Below are 16414 nucleotides of genomic sequence, written 5' to 3' on the forward strand. Positions count from 1 at the left end.
GGAATAATGAGTCCTTCCTTCCTTACTATCTTTTCTTTTTCTCGTTTTGCTATGAGAGCATTGGTTGATTCATAACATGTATTGGGACCTAAGTTGTTCCTTTATCTCTGACTTCAGAAGCTGCTGCGTAAACTTGCTGCTAACTCCATTCTTAGAATGCTTGACAGTGCTCTCCTGTAAAATTGTTAATGCCTAGAGATTTTCTTTCTGGGAAGTTGCAAATTATAAATTTTATTTTCATGATGATTGTTAGGATATTAAGATAATCTATATTTTCTTCATTGAGTTTGAAACCTTGTAATTTTCAAAGAGCTGTCCATTTACTTTGAGTTTTTAAATTCATAAATCTAAAGTTTTTGGTAATGCTTCCTGGTTATTCTTTTCATGTATGTTTGGTATTTCGTGATTTTTTTTTCATTTTTGCTGTTGGTGACTTGAACATTCTCTTGTGTTTGTGTCAGCATTGTTAGAGGCTTATGGATTTTATTGATTTTTCTCAATTTCCTGACTTTTAGTTTCATAGCTTTTCTCTACTGCTTTTGTTTTTAATTTTAGTGGTATCCATTCTTTATTGTTTTCTTACTTCTGTTTGTTTTAACTTAATTAACAGTGTTGAATTATTCTTCTACCTTTGAGTTACGTCCCTAGTTTACTTTAAAACAGGATCTCTCTCAGTGACTGAGGACCTCACAAATTGTTAAGGATGGCTTCAAGTTGTGACTCCTCCTGTCCTGACCCGCCAAGTATTAGGATTGTAGGCATACACCACCTCAATCAGTTTAGGAATTTATTTTGCTCAATTTTCCCCTAGCTTCTTGAGGCAGAACTTACCTGATTTGAAAACTTTCTTCCTTTCCCTCTACTCTGGTATAAGCATTGAAGTGCTAAACATTTCCCTCTAAAATTCTCATTAATTCCATGTGTTCTGCTATATTTTATTCACTTCTATATAATTGTTCTTGGCTTGAGACATTTCTAAGATACAGGGCTTGTTTGAGAGTGCATTGTTAATTTGTAGCTATTTGAAAATTTCCTATTGGGTTTCTATTATTGATTTCTACTTTGATACCACTATGATTCTAGAACTTCTGTGGAATGTCAATTCTTTCATGTTAAGTTTTGTGTGTGTGTGTGTGTGTGTGTGTGTGTGTATGGTAATGGGGATCAAATCCAGAGGTGTTCTACCTCTGAGCCACATCCCCAGTTCTTTTATTTATATTTATTTACTTATTTGTATTTTTAAACAAGGTCTCATTAAGTTGCTAAATTCTGGCCCGGCCTTGAACCTGTGATCCTCTTGTCTCAGCCTCCTGTGATCTGGGATTACGTGTGAGCCAGCACGGTCTCCCCTTCCTTTCTGAATGGCTGATTTACATGACACAGATTTAAGGTTGGCAGGCCTTTTTCTCCGCACTGGAGCTGTGCGGTGCCACCTTCTGCAGCACTATGTTTCTCAGTGAGAACTCTGCCATCGTCCCAGTGGGTGTCTTCTCTGGCTACTTTCAAGATTTTCTTTTGTCCTGAGTTCTCAGCAGTTTGATTAGGGTGTGTCTTGGCTTGGGTTTTGTTGGTCCATCTTGTCTGGGTTTTATTCAGATTTTTTTTGCAGTACTGTTGATTGAACCCAGGGGCATTTTACCTTTGAATTCTACCCCCAACTCTAGTTTTTATTTTGAGACAGGGTCTCACTAAGTTGTGGAGGACGTAAGTAGCGAGGCTGTCCCCGAGACTGCAATGCTCCTGTCTCAGCCTCCCAAGTACTGGGATTACAAGCCTGCGCCGCCACGCCCCACCAGAACTCAGACTGTTGGATCTAGAGGATTGCTTTTGCCAGTCCTGGGAAGCGTGCAGGCATAGTCTCTCCAATTCTGCTTCAGTCCTCTTCCTTGCAGAGCTTGAGCGATGCACACGCTGCTGCCCGAGCCCAGCTCGCTCACGTCTGTCTTCTCTACTGCTCAGACGGGAGGGTCTGTCCTCAGGCTCACGATTCTACTCTGTTCTCTATTACTGAGCCCATGCCATGCGTTTTTCTTTTATTGCACTCTTCAGTTCTATAATTTCCAGGTAAAAATTCCAAAAGATTACACAAGCTAGCAGAGCCATGGTGACTGAGCTGGGCCCTCGAGAAGCCACACTGCAGCACATCCCTGGCGAGACAGCCTCCCACGTGCTGGGATTTCACGTGTGCCACCACACCCTGCTTGTACTCAGATTCCTAAATCTATAGGTTTGTATTCTTCTCTTTTTTTTTTTTTACAAAACCAGCCTGGTTGCTGTGAGAGCTGGGGTCCCTCTGGTATGTATAATCTTGAGTACTAGACTGGGGAGTTGGAAATTAAACTAAGAGTGATTCAGGCATTGGAGGATCTGATGGAGGAAGGAACATGATTATTTATGGCTTCCTCTCATCTCGGTTTCTGGGAAGAATTGATGGCAGGGATGCCAGCTATGAAGGCGTTGTGTAAAGCAGCAGGTTGAGCAGACGCGGAGGACACTGGGCTCAGCGTGGGCGGGGCCTGGGAGCGGCAAGGAGAATCGGGACTGTCTGACCTCGTGGTCTAATGACTGGGCATCGGCTGGAAGGGACCCCAGCAGCAGAAGAGCAGCTCGCTGGCTGCACAGCAGCATGGAGGAGGTTGCGTTAGGTGCCTGATTGGCAGCGCCTTGGAACTTCCACAAGGATATAGCGAGCATGCTCTGTGGGTCTCCAGAGCAGGCAATGATCGGGGTTTGCAGGTTTGCTGGTCATCATCCTGGAAGAAATAATTGTCCTTGTGAGTGAGTGAGGTGGCCACTCAGGTGTAGACCTGCAGGGCAGGAGGGTGTGGGGCTGGATGCCAGGGAACCCCAAGGTTGACGGGGAGGGAAGAGCAGGACGCGGGTCAGGGATGCAGAGGGCAGTGGAAGTCCTCAGTGAGGTAGTGGCTCCAGCCAGAGGTCGTCACTGACTGTAGACATTGCAGCTTGGGAACACAGTGGGTGCAGAAGCAGCGGGCTGCACGCTGGGGGCCAGTCTGAAGGTGTGGACCGTTGTCGGCGACAGTGGCAGTAGTTGAGCTGAGGCTGGTGTCAGCGATGCAGGTGTCTGCTCAGGAAGCCAGGACACAGGAGACGCGCACCCAGCTGCAGTGTGGTCAGATTTCACAAGGGTCAGGAGTGGGTTGAAGGAGACTCCTGGTCAGACTGTATCCACTGGTCTGGCTGCGAAGGAATTTGAATGTTTGAGTCCAACTTTCCAGTTGTGCTGCCTCTGTTAGCCATACTCACGGGGGGAGCAGCAAGGGTTGAAAGGTGAGAAGACAAGACGTATAGGGAGTGTTTGGCGAGTTACACACGCAGGACCCACGAGAAGAACGTCCTCGGGACCTCTGAACCCAACTGCTCATATACGATTTCATGGCCAGTTGTGTAATTTCACACTCTAGCAAGACATTTCACGATCCTGCAGAGTTGACAGTACTGAATGAGTTAATTGTCCTGAGAAAGCATGTTAGACTCACCATCCACCACCCGACAGCAACGAAAAGTCCGAGAAACAAAAGTACATATATTTATGTATATATAAATTTCTGCATGTATTTATACACTATCAGTTACTTCAAGCATGTGGTTTGGGGGACTTTGCCCTCTGACGTCACTGCATGAATAGTTGACACTTGTTGGCTCCCAAGTGCCAGGTGCCTGTCTTATGACATGGACTTCAGGGTCTGGGCATCCCCCCCCTGGATTTGGGGGTCTGTGCATCCCCTTGTTAGGGTTAACCAGGGCCGAGGCCATGCCATGCTGTGAATTCTGAGGCATGGAAGTCATGAAATGTAGCTGGCTTCCTGAGGAGCCGACCTTAGTGTTATTTAATTTTAATTCACTTAAACAGCTATGAGTGGCTGATGCTTGCCCTCCTGGACAGTGCAGGCTGTGACGTTCGTCCCACTCTCCCACTCCTAAGGGACTGTATTAAAGCACCCAGCAGAAGCATGTCCAAAGATGTGTCCATGCCCTGTAGTTTTTACCTGTGAAGAAATGAAAATAGTTCAAGGTAAAGGCAAGCAATAGGAAGCAGATGGTTTTGGTCAAGATGTCTCTGCAAACATGAGGACTGAAGGGGCTGTGATTACAGCGCCTGCCGTGGCTTCCCTTGCATCCTCCTGGAGGGCAGCACCAAGAGTGCCTCCCCTTGGGAAGTCGGAGTTGGCTTGAGACAGCCCACTTCATGCTGACTCTAGGGTCTTTCTCTGCTTCACTCCTTTGCCCAGAATGGCAGAGCACCCAGCTGCATAGGTCACCCAGCTGCATAGATAAAGTTACATGTGTTTAAAGCGCCCCGTTCGCTTTTATTGTTCAAACAATAAAAATGAAAAAATAAAAAGGGTGGGCATATGGCTCGGAGGTAGAATGCCCCTGCGTTCAATCCTACACACACACACACACACACACACACACACACACACACACACACTTCCCTTTAGACTTGGGAGTGGAATCTATTTGCCATCTAAGATCCATCTGGATACAGTTTATTTTCCTGTATTCATTCATAGAGAAATTCTTTTTTTTTAACAACAACTATTTTTTATTTACTTTTGAAGGTACAAATGTTCCATCAGAACCAGCGCACAGTAATACTAACCTGCAGAGTAGTCATACTGCTTTATGGCTGTATTCAGATGAAAACTGAACCCCATAGCTGTCTATTTTACCATTTACCACTGAACTATCTTTATCTCAAACTAAATTCTGCAACTACTAATTCATAACTTGTTATAAAGCATTACATTTCTGATTCTGAAATAAAAATCTGATGTTCTTATAGTGATCAATATATTGATGAATACATGCCCTGAAACAACTGAATAAGACACCATTGTTTTTATTATTTTTCTTTATGTTTTATTTTTATGTGGAACATATTGAAAATGGCATACATTCAGACTGTGCTTGGCGCCCCCCCCACTTTCCCTTCCCCTCCCAACAATGAGTGTCCAGGCTGACCATGCTGCATTCACACTTTTACACATATTCAGATGCAGCTCCTCCATTAATCAACCTCGGCCTTCTTCCTCTCCTGTCCTTCCATTCCAGCTCTGCTGAGGTTTCTTCTCCACTGCACCACAACCGTCTCCCACGTTTAATAGACGGGTCACTGGTGCTCTTCCTCCCTGTCCTTTCTCCCCTTGGCTTCAGTTTGGAGGGATCTTTTTCTCTTTATATTCTCTGTCACTTAGATAACCACATAAGTCTTTTCTGCAGTCCCCAAATCCTATTTAGCCTTTTGCTTCCTTTTTTTTTTAAAAAAAAAAAGAATATATTTTTGCCAGGCATGGTGGCGCACGCTTGTAATCCCCGCGCTTGGGAGGCTGAGACAGGAGGATCGCACAGGTTCGAAGCCAGCCTCAGCTACTTAGTGAGGTTCTCAGCAACTTAGTGAGATCCATCTAAGATGAATCTTAGATGGATCCCAAAAATATATATTAAAAAGGTCTGGGAGTATAGCCTGAAGGTAGAAAGCCTCTGGGTTCCACCCCCAGTAACCCCCCCCCCCCAAAAAAAAGAAAGAATATATTTTCAATGCAGAACTGGGTAAGTTGAGTGGTTCACTAGGATGCTGGACCTGGGTGGAGTTCAGGGAAGAGCCAGGACTCAGGAAGTTTGGCCATACACCACCATGGCTTACTGGCTGGGAGACAGTGGCCGCGACGTGAAGGGGGCAGAGGAGGAAAATGGGACGCCCAGGGAAGGCCAGGCTGCCCCAGACAAATTGCTTAATCCTGCCTATCTATCCAACAAACACACATACATTCCCCCATGGACAAGGCCTGGCAAGGACGCCGACGGTGTAAAACCAGACTGGGCCTCGGCGGCCAGGTGGATGGAAAGCAGGTGGCCCCGCCTCTCTGACACCAGAGGTGCTAAGTCAGTCGTCCCCACATGAAGACCGGAGCTGTTCTTATCAGAGTCTGATTGGCACAGGTCAAAACTTGTCAGGGCCTCACCAGCCCCTACCCCCGAAAAATGTTCTTAAAAGTCAGCTGGAAAAAAAAAAACTAATGATGACTGAGGTTACAAAGAAATGATCTACCGGCCGGGCGTGGTGGCGCACACTTGTCATCCCTGCACTTGGGAGGTGGAGACAGGAGGATCGTGCAGGTTTGAAGCCACCAGCTGTTCTGGTTTAAGAGACCCTGTATCCAAATTAAAAGTATAAAATAGGTCTGGGAGTATAGCCCGGAGGTAGAAGGGTTTTTAGGAATCCCAGTACCACCAAAAAAAAAAAAAAAAAAAGATCTACCTAGTTTCAAGTACCCCAGGAGAGGAGAAGGCACACAGAGCCTTCCCAGGGGCTTAGTCTTTCCACTTAACCATCTTCATTTTTTGGTACTGGGATAGAACCCAGGGGCATTCTACCTCTGAGCTACACCCCCAGCCCTATTTTTATTCTTTATTTTGAAACAGTCTCACTGAGTTGCAGAGGGCCTCACTAAGTAGCTGAGGCTGTCTTTGAACCACAATCCTCCTGTCTCAGCCTCCCGAATGCTGGGATGACAAGCGTGCGCCACCACGCCTGGTTATCTTTTGATTATCTGAAACCCACAAATCCAAAGAGAATGTCTGTCGAAGCCGCAGTGGCGAGGGCTTTTAGTAGATCTGTGTGCTTATATTTCTGTCATTTTTCACCTCTAGTTCTTCCATCATAAATCTGGACTGCACAAGTAGTTGACTGTGCGTTCATCTTTACTTATAAGATGAATATTATCACGTAGTATTGATCTAGAGAAAACTAGGCCAATTGTGAGGGGCACGTGAACTTCACATTTAGAATCTGGGAAATACAAACTCAAAACTCACCTTGGATATGTCATCTTGAAAGCATCCACCAGGGAATGAAGTTTAGAAAAGTCAGAGAGGGTGTTGCGGCAGAAGGAAGATGGTGTGTAGCGCTGGCGGCTAATTCTAACTACACTGACCTCGTGAGAGGCAACAAACAGCAAAGGACTCCGTGGGTCCCTTTACTGGTAAGAGTGGGCGCTCGGGCAGCTCGAGAGACCGGCCTTTACTGAGGCCACGGAGGCTTGTGCATAGGGTGGGCTGTGGAGGGAGCGCCCTTCCTGGATGGGGTCCTGACGTCGCCGTCATGCTGAGGCAGAGCAGGGGTGGCCAGCTCTGTGCAGGCAAGTCCCAGAGACCCACATCTCAGGGACGCAGCCTCCCAGGAGCCCTGTGGTGGGCCTTGGGTTGGGAGCCTCACCCCAGGCAGGGATCTTGACTCCCAGTCTCACGGTACTGTAACCCCAGCACCACCGAATGCTTCTGATGTAAGTTTATCATGAGTGATTATTCTTAGTACTGCTGTTGCCTGTGCGTTTCAAATGTCCAGTTTTCCACGTGGTGATAAAGCATAAATACACTGCTTGTGCTTAGGGTTAGAGCCGCAGATCAAAACTCCCTGGACCCCTGACTAATCATGAACTGTGGGACATTCACGCTGAAGGACGTTGTGCAGGAATGGAAGGGGAACGCAGCCATTTTGTACTCTCCGCCATTCTGCTCCCTACCTGTGGAGTAATCACTCAGCACAGGGAAGACAGCTAAATCCCATTACCAGCCCTCCTGGCTTCGCCTGGCACGCGGCCCCTTGGCGGCGTGAGCGCCACATGCTCGCCTCTCCTCTCTCTGCCAGGTTTTGGAGGTGTGTTTTCAAGACTGTAGCATGCTTTATGGACTTCATAATTATTCTGTGCGTGCAGCTAGTTTACTTTACATCCATCTATCTGCTTATTTTACGCTGTTTAAGATGTGATGAAGGGAAATCATGTGTGATTCCCCACAGGTAGGGAGGCTTGGAGCAGAGTGAAGCATCCTGTGTTGTCTGCACTTCCGTAGGGATCCTGCGTGCCGCCCTGGGGTTCTGGGATGCTGCTGGCATCAGCAGGTGTGGCGCATCCCGGCCTCAGGAAGTCGTTGTGGCGGGAGGCGAGGGCTCGGAGGAGGTCACTAGGGGAAGAGAGGGCGGAGGCCAGGCCAGCACCGGCACACAGGGAGCCCTCGCTCTGCCCGGCAGACACGTGGCACTGTGTGGAGGTGGAGTTGGGTGAAGGACTCATGCTGAGGGGCAGAGGAGAGAGCATCTTCCTGATGGAAGGGCAGAGGAGCTTCCGGTGGGGAACCCAGGGCGGCGAGCTGGATGAACTGGAACACAGAACCAGGGAGTTTGGGCCTTGGTGGTCCTGAGGAGACGGTGTCCATCAGTGGCCAATGTGTGTCCTGGCATCTATCTCTCATCTTGTATCAGGAAAACTGTGTGTGGGCTGCACCACTCCTGTTTTTGATGCAGGCCTCATTTTCCTGATGTGTCAGGTGAGAGGAAGCGGCTCCCAGCTCACGGAGCTGTTGGGAGAAGGGAGGAGAGGTCCCACGTGCAGGGATTCGTACACCTTGTGGTGCTCAGTAAGTGGTCAAGAACTGTGAGCTGCGCTTTAGGGAAGAGAGAAACATCATCTAAACAGAGCCTTTGGGCTCTCCAGAGTGAGCACAGGGAATTAGGTGGCCAGAGAGCTGCAGAGAGCAGAAGAAACGGCCAAGAGAACAGAAGGGGCCACGGGCAGAAAGCACTTGGCTGGCAGAGTGCGTGGAGAACAGGAGCGTCCACGAGACAGGAGGCGTGGACACACCGGGCGGGGGACAGCGGTTCTCAACAAGTTTTTTTTTTTTTGGGTGGTTCTGGGGTTCCTGGAAGCCCTTCTACCTCTGGGCTACACTCCCAGACCTATTTTTATACTTTTTTATTTGGAAACAGGGTCTCTTAAGCCAAAGTGGCTGCCTTCGAACCTGCGCGATCCTCCGGTCTCCGCTTCCCAAGCGCGGGGATGACAAGCGTGCCCACCACGCCCGGCTCTCAACAAGTTTTGAGAACGGAAGTGAGTCGTGAAGGTGGAGTGGTGAGCCTGCGGCCAGGACGGAGCTTCCAGGAGAGACCATACTGGAGAACTTGGGTAGGAAGAAGAGAATCAACAGGTAAACGGCGGGACAGCGGTGCTTATCCTGAAGCAGCGGCTTGTCCTCATGATGGGCCGGGAGGCTGGGCCCCGGGAGGACTGAGCACTGCAAACAAGACGCCAGGAAGAACAGCCACATGAAGCCCTCGGACGGAGGAGCGTGAGAACCGGTTCCCACTGTCCTAACCCTCCATCCCATCCTTCCTAAGCACAGATTTCTCAGGTGTCCAATAATTAAGACTTAATTTTTTTCTGCAGATCTTACAATTTCTGCACTATTACTGTTTAATATATCATACCCCCCCCCCCCGTCCAGTGGTGACCTCAAGCTATGGCACGTGTCTTCCTGGCGGGGGTCATGCGGGGAGACCCGGCGGGTACCCCCTGAGTGGGCGCAGCAGGATCCACTCTCGTAGCTTCCGAGGGACTCCTGACCATCGAGGGACTGAAACGGGCTCCTGCACATTTAATCAAAGTCAGTTACAAATGAGTTGATTCGAGGAACCGGGAAACACCCAAACACCAAGAGCGACTTGACTTGGATTGGAATTTAGATGGTGCCAATGCAGGAGAGCCGGCAGAGACACCGTGCCAAAATCAAACAGAAGGAGCGAAGCCGGGGCAGGCTGGGGCCGGAGTTCCCATTGTGTCCATTGTTAAGTAAGCGGGAGCGATCCCGACACATAGTAAGTGAAATTGACGGGTCTTAACAACGGAATCGAAGTCTGTGTGGGGCAACAAATCAAAGTCCGATGCAACACTAAAACTCCACGCCACGCCACGGGGAGCCCTGGATGTTTACTGCAACCACAGGCTCCAGTTAGAATGTCATCTGTCCTGCAGCCGCGCGCCTGCCTTGCGTGCAGATCAGAGGAGCCCTTGTGCTGGAGGGCAAATAGCGTCTGTGGGAAAACGGCATAAACATTAGCTGCAAGCAAACAAAGTTATGCATTTCGTATGGGGACAGCGATGTGCCAACAGGTGCATGTCCACGCCGAGTCTCGAGTCTTGCTTTGGGCCTTTCTGCTTTGCTGTTGCTCTCATTCTGCCACAGAGCCTTGGAAGCACAAGTGTCCTGATTCTGGAGACTCACAGAGCTCGCCTTGAGTCTCAGATGAGACCTGGACTTAGGCTCCTGAGTGATCTGGGATGGATTAAGGCTTTGGGGCTCTTGGGGAGGGATACTGCGCTTTCTGCATTGTGAGGAGGTCCCGGGCCTTGGGGTCAGGGCTGGGATGCTGTGGTTTGGATGTGGTTAGCCCTCCAAGGTCCATGGGTGGGAAGCTGGGCCCCCAGGGTAGTGGTGTTGGGGGTGGGGTGGGACCTCGCAGGGGCGGGGTCTACTGGAGGTGTTTAGGTGATTGGGGTGCTTTCTTTAAAAGAGATTCGTGTAGTTCTTGTGGGAACCCTTGACTAGTTCTCATGAGAGGGCTGCTATGCAAGGAGCAGGCTTGAACCTGCCCCTGCTCCGGCTTCCTTCCATGCACTGTGGTCTCTGGATGCCTGCATCCACCATGACACCCTCCAGGTCAGGCTTGCACCGAGGCCCATGGGCTGCTGGTTTGGAACACTCAGCCTCCACACCTGTGTACTTAATGAACCTCTTTTCTCTATAGAGGAAAGTTACTCAACCTCAAGTATTTTGTTATAGTAACAAAACAAGATTAATATACTATAATGACTTAGACAAATATTGCATGAATACAGAATGTCGAGTCAAAGACTTGGAGGGATAGAAGTGCAGGCCGGAGTTTATGTAGTCTTTATCCTAATGTTGCATCAATATATCCAAGGACACCTAGCTCAAGATCAGAACTAAGCCCAAGGGGGACAGCACACCATGCAAGAAACGGGGTTCAGCATCTCCTGGGGCCAGTCTGCGGAGACCAGTCACTGCCAAGGATAACTCAAGATGGCAGGGTTACGGCAGGGGGAGGAGGCAAAGCGTTTGTATCAGGTGCAGAATTCAAGGGGCCTCTAAAGTTAAAAAAAATAAGATTTAATGACATTTTAAAAACCAGATCTTATACAAAAATTTAGGACAAAAGTATCCAAATTGCAAATGAGGTGACTGGCAGCTGTACAGAGCCAAAGAGCAAAATGGGAAATTGGCCAGGTTGGTTGTATCTTTCAATACTCGACTCACTGATTTTTGCACTCATTTTTAATTGTCATGTACATGCCACTCAATTTGTCTTTATCTTGATCACTGAGGTTTGTGGTGGTCCTTAAGTGTTGTGAAGTGAGCCCTCCCTTGTCCTACTGGAGAGAGAATAGCACAGTTAAGAGCGTGTCTGTCTCCTGACACGGAGCTAATACACAGTGCCCGGGGTCTGTGGAGGGTTTATCCTGAAGTTGTTTGTCTGAGAATGCTTACTGAACACCCACTGTGAACGGAGATGTGTTTGACTCCCTCAAGCAGCTTCGGGTTAGGGGAGATGAGGACAGACTGTGAATTTGGGCTTTGGGCAGGGTTTGCAACAGAGCTCGCTGGTCCGGAGCAGGATTAGTTTCACTGGCTGCAGACCAGGAGGCAGCTTGGTGGAGGCTTGAGGGAGAGAGAGGGAGAGAGAGGAGGAGGAGGAGGAGTGCCGGAGTGCCGGAGTGTGGGGAGGAAGAAGGCTGAGGTCCTGCAGAGGCCAGGGTGAAGAAGGAACTTGTCACTGGTCTGCAGGGGGGACACGAGGGAAGATGGCTGGTGCCATGCTGAGACAGTGGCCACCACCACAGAGACCAACAGCCACCTCCCACTGTTCCTGAAAGGGGGCAGGGAGAGAGCCACCAGGGAGAGGCCGAGGCCGGGCGCGGAAGTTCCTATGGCTCAGAGAGCATGTGTGTTAGCGTACCAAAGACAATTTTGGAATAAGTAAATAACGAGGTGGGCAAGATGACCCCAAAAACATATATTTAGAACATATATATATATATGATATATGCACATATATATACACACACATATATACACATACATACGTGTGTGAGTGTGTATGAAGAATCTACATGGGATTTTATTTATTTATATATATTTCTTATGTATTTTATAGGTAGTATATTATTCCTTATGCATGCACAAGTAATGCATATTTATATATGGGATATGTGTAAGGAATTTATGTGAAATTTTATTTATTTTTTTCTTCATGTTTTTTTATATGTGTATATATATTATTTGTTAGATATAAAACAAAAATTGGAAATACATGTAAGGGATAGATCTGGAATTTTATTCCTCCTATATTATTTATGGGGAACACACATGAGAATAAACTTTATTATACCCAGAGACACACGGAGAGTGTGAATATCTGTGGGGCACGTGCGTGGTTGTGGGGAGGAGGCTCTCGACCAGGGTGCAGAGGATGGGTTGCTCCTTGCTGCACAGCAGAGGGAGGGAGGTCCTGCTATAGTATTCGGGGCTGGGTGGAACTGAGACCCACACTTACGAGGCCAGGGAACTTGTGCATCAGAAAACTGGACATTCGGCCGGGCGTGGTAGGCACACTTGTAATCCCTGTGTTTGGGAGGAGGAGACAGGAGGATCGCGCAGGTTCAAAGCCAGCCTTGCTGGCTTAAGAGACCCTGTTTCAAATTTAAAGAAAAGTATAAAATGGGTCTGGGAGTGTAGCCTGGAGGTAGAAGGGTTTCCAGGAACCCCCGTACCACAAAAAAAGAAAGAAAGAAAGAAAGAAAGAAAGAAAGAAAGAAAGAAAGAGAGGAAGGAAGGAAGGAAGGAAGGAAGGAAGGAAGGAAGGAAGGAAGGAAGGAAGGAAGAAAGAAGATTGATTGGACATTCAGCTTTTGCAAGTTCCAAACAGAGCTTTGCACATGTTGCCTGGCTCGTGCCTATAGTAAGATGCAAGATGATACAGATAAATTGAGAGGACTGCTCAGCGAAAGGCTCTAAATCTTGATGAACTGACCAGTGCTCAGCCTGTCTCAATTGCAGGGCACACCAAAAGGAGGACTCCACTGTCAGAACAGTGCTCTGGGGAAGAGTCTGTGCCTGTGGCTGTCACCTGCTCTCTGGAGCCTTCCGGGAGCTCAGAGCCCCTTGGGAGAGAGCAGGGTGGCACAGACGCCCCTCCCATCAGTGCAAAAGAAGACCTGCAGGAGGCAGAGTACTGTCATGAGCCTTCTCAGCGAAGCTGAGAGCAAAGATGGGGCTCTGAGGAAAGGGTGGTGTGGACCAGCCCCGGCTCTCACAGGAGGAGTCCCAGGCTCATAGCTGGGGCTCCTCAGGGCGGTAGAATTTCATATCAGCAGAAATACTGCCCACTTAATCCAAAAAGAAGCAGGAGAGGGCAGAACAGAGGACGATCACAGAAAACAGACCTACAAGAGTAGCTAGCAGCAGGTAGGTGCCATCTTCTGGAGAAAGCAAGGGTCCAGGCGGAGGATCGGCCGCCCAGGAACCCAAGACTTCTCCTGGGGGGCACTTAGGCGGATACCCCTGTCTCCCTTCCACTCTCTCCTTGTGGACCAGAATGCCTCCAGCCGACACCCGATCCTTTCCAGCGCTGCACTTGAGAGTAGTGCTTTGTTTTCTGGGCTCATGGGCTCACAGATGGAATTTTGTCCCAGGATAGAGTCTTCCTGGAAGCCACTCATTCCTGATCTGATGCCTTGTGGAAAACAAGTGCATTTTAGGAAAGGTAATATATGTGTACTCAAAAGCAGCCAATTTTATTCTATAGATTTCTTTTTTGTTTATTTTTAAATTTTATTTTTATTGGTGCATTGTAGTCATACATCATTTAAAAAAAGTTTTGTGGGTCTGGGGATAGAACCCAGGGGCATTTGACCTCCAAGCTACAGCCCCTGCCCTATTTTTATTCTTTATTTTTTATTTTATTTAATTAATTTATTTATTTTTTGCGGGTCTGGGGATGGAACCCAGGGGCATTCGACCTCCAAGCTACACCCCCTGCCCTATTTTTTATTCTTTATTTTGAAACCGGGTCTCACTGAGTTGCAGAGGGCCTCACTAAGTAGCTGAGGCTGTCCGCAAACCACGATCCTCCGGTCTCAGCCTCCCGAATGCTGGGATTACAAGCGTGCGCCACCACGCCCCGCTACTGTAGTCATACATCTTAATGGAACACAAGATGGTTAGAGGCATATGGTCACACATCACTCAGCCCTTCCCCGATTCCCTCCCCAGGCCCTCTCCCCTCCCCCTTCTCATGTTTGGCTTAGTGATTGACTTCGATATGTTTGTGACATAGATGTGAATGCGCTCCGGCTGCAACATCTGTCACCCCACTGATCGTCGGGGTGGATTCGGCTCATCTGGCCTGGCTAGGCGCGTGTCCCCACCCGCTCCTCGTGCATCCGCCCGAAGCTGTGCACTTGGTTGAAGGGGACACCTTCCCCATAAAGAGAAGGACCGTTCTGAGGTCAAGGGTATAGGGCCAGCTGCTGCCCCCTGCTAGACCTCCAAAGCAGCTCTCAGTCTCCACTCTCTCTCACCTGCTCGCTGATTCAGAGTGCTGAGCCAACAGGCAGCGGTGTCATCTAGTTATCACTGGTGGGAGTTGCCACCATGATACCTAAAGACCAGTATGAATACAAATCCAACATGACAAACTTTAGGATTTTTCAATTTCTTTTTAGAATAAAAATAGAATCATGTTAATTCTTCCCATAAAGGATTATGTCATAATCCCACATTTTACCAAAGTTCCTCCTATTAGCAATTAGCACAGTCGTTTACATATAAATTTTAGGTTAGTAAAGTCACACAGGAGCTTTAGGAGGGAACATGAATCAAGCAGTATTACTCCATTTCATAGGAAAAAAGTGACCCACAGAAGAAGCTCGCTTAAGGAGACGCGGCGGGCTGGCGCTGCTGGGCTGAAGCCGCGTGTGCGGAGCCTGAGCTCTCGCCTCACGCTCCGGCGGTCGGCAGAGTTTTCTCCCGTGACCTTGAGTGATATTGTAGCTGGTCCCACCCTGGAAAGCATTGATACTGATAGTTGGAATTCTTCATTACACAGGACATCTCCATTAGGTCCTGAAACTATAAAACTCTGGAGTTATTATATTATACTGTACCCGCAAATGGCAGAATTACAAACCAATCCTTAATTTGAGAATTCCAGAGAGTTCAAAGAGGTCAAATGTTTAATTGAAATAGAATATTTAAGCTCAATTGCTCGTGTACTGCTCCAATATTATTGAAGTCCTAATAAATACATTAAAAGACTGTTAGCACAAGTACTTCCTGCTGAAGAGTGATCATCCCAACAATGTCATTAGCTCATTTTGTAATATACCGAGAATGTCGTTTCAAGCTAATTAAGTGCCATGCATTTTTGATAGCACTTAGCAATATGTGGTTAATTATCATATGCGGGGCTTGTTCTATATGGCATTAATTATGATGAACCCATTTGGCTTTCATAGGGCAAAGAAGCAACGACTGGGGAGGGATGGGGCCTAGGATGGTTTACCGAGACTTGGACTTGAATGGATGGACTTTGGAGCTTTATATGAAGAGCAAAGGGTCTTCCATGTAGGTTCTAAGTTTTTTACCAAAATATGGTTTGGGGAGTCACAATGTGTCTTACACATCTTTGCCAAGTTTCCATCAAAAGCACCACTGGGCTGTAAATTACTGTGTGAGACGCACGGAGTTGTGGACTCTCCCCCCCTGGATGCAGGGAGCCAGGCATCAGGCCTAGGCGAGGAGCTTCGAATGCCCCAAGCAGTTTACTCCATGTGGTCCCCCTTGACTGTCTGACCCCAAGCCACAGTATGCTTCTGCCCCATGACAGGAGGGTCTTCGGGTCTGGCACCAGCTGGCACTGGAGCAGGTTTGAGAGCACGCACACGCTGGAACCTGTTTGGGATGTCCTGACACGTGGTGCCTGGGGCAGGTGGGCCACAGGAGGATGCACATGACACAGGGTTTCCTTGGGGGTGAGGACATCTCAGACTCAGATTCAGTTGTGGTGAGAGTTGCCCACCTCTGTGAATTTTCCGGTAGACACTAAACAGTATGTGCAAAACGAGCAAAGGTGCTGGTATGTAACTGCCTGGGTGCGGGTTGGCAGGGACCGGTGTCCTTACGGGCTTGCTGCTGCGGGTTCCCTGCGTCCACTGCGTGCTCGGCTGCTTGCCTCATTCCCAGGTCTAGAAAGGTGCACACAGCTCTTCAGAGGCACCCAGAATGCAGCATCGCTCCAACGCAGGCTGGTCTCAGGACTGCGGGCTGCCCAGCCCCGGGGGGCAGGTGCGCCTCAGGACCAGCTGGTAGCTGGACAGCTCTCCAGACCGCAGGGGCCGTCTGTGCATACTTTTTCCTCCGATGTCCTCTGTCCAAGCAGTGCATGCATGTGATTAAAGGTCAGTGACTTCTAACAAGCTGAGGTGTAATGTCCTTTCCATGGAGATGCAGCTTGGTCCTGAACGGGAGCCACGGG

This window comes from Muscardinus avellanarius (assembly GCF_963383645.1).
Source record: "Muscardinus avellanarius genome assembly, chromosome: 17".
NCBI classification, from domain to species: domain Eukaryota; kingdom Metazoa; phylum Chordata; class Mammalia; order Rodentia; family Gliridae; genus Muscardinus; species Muscardinus avellanarius.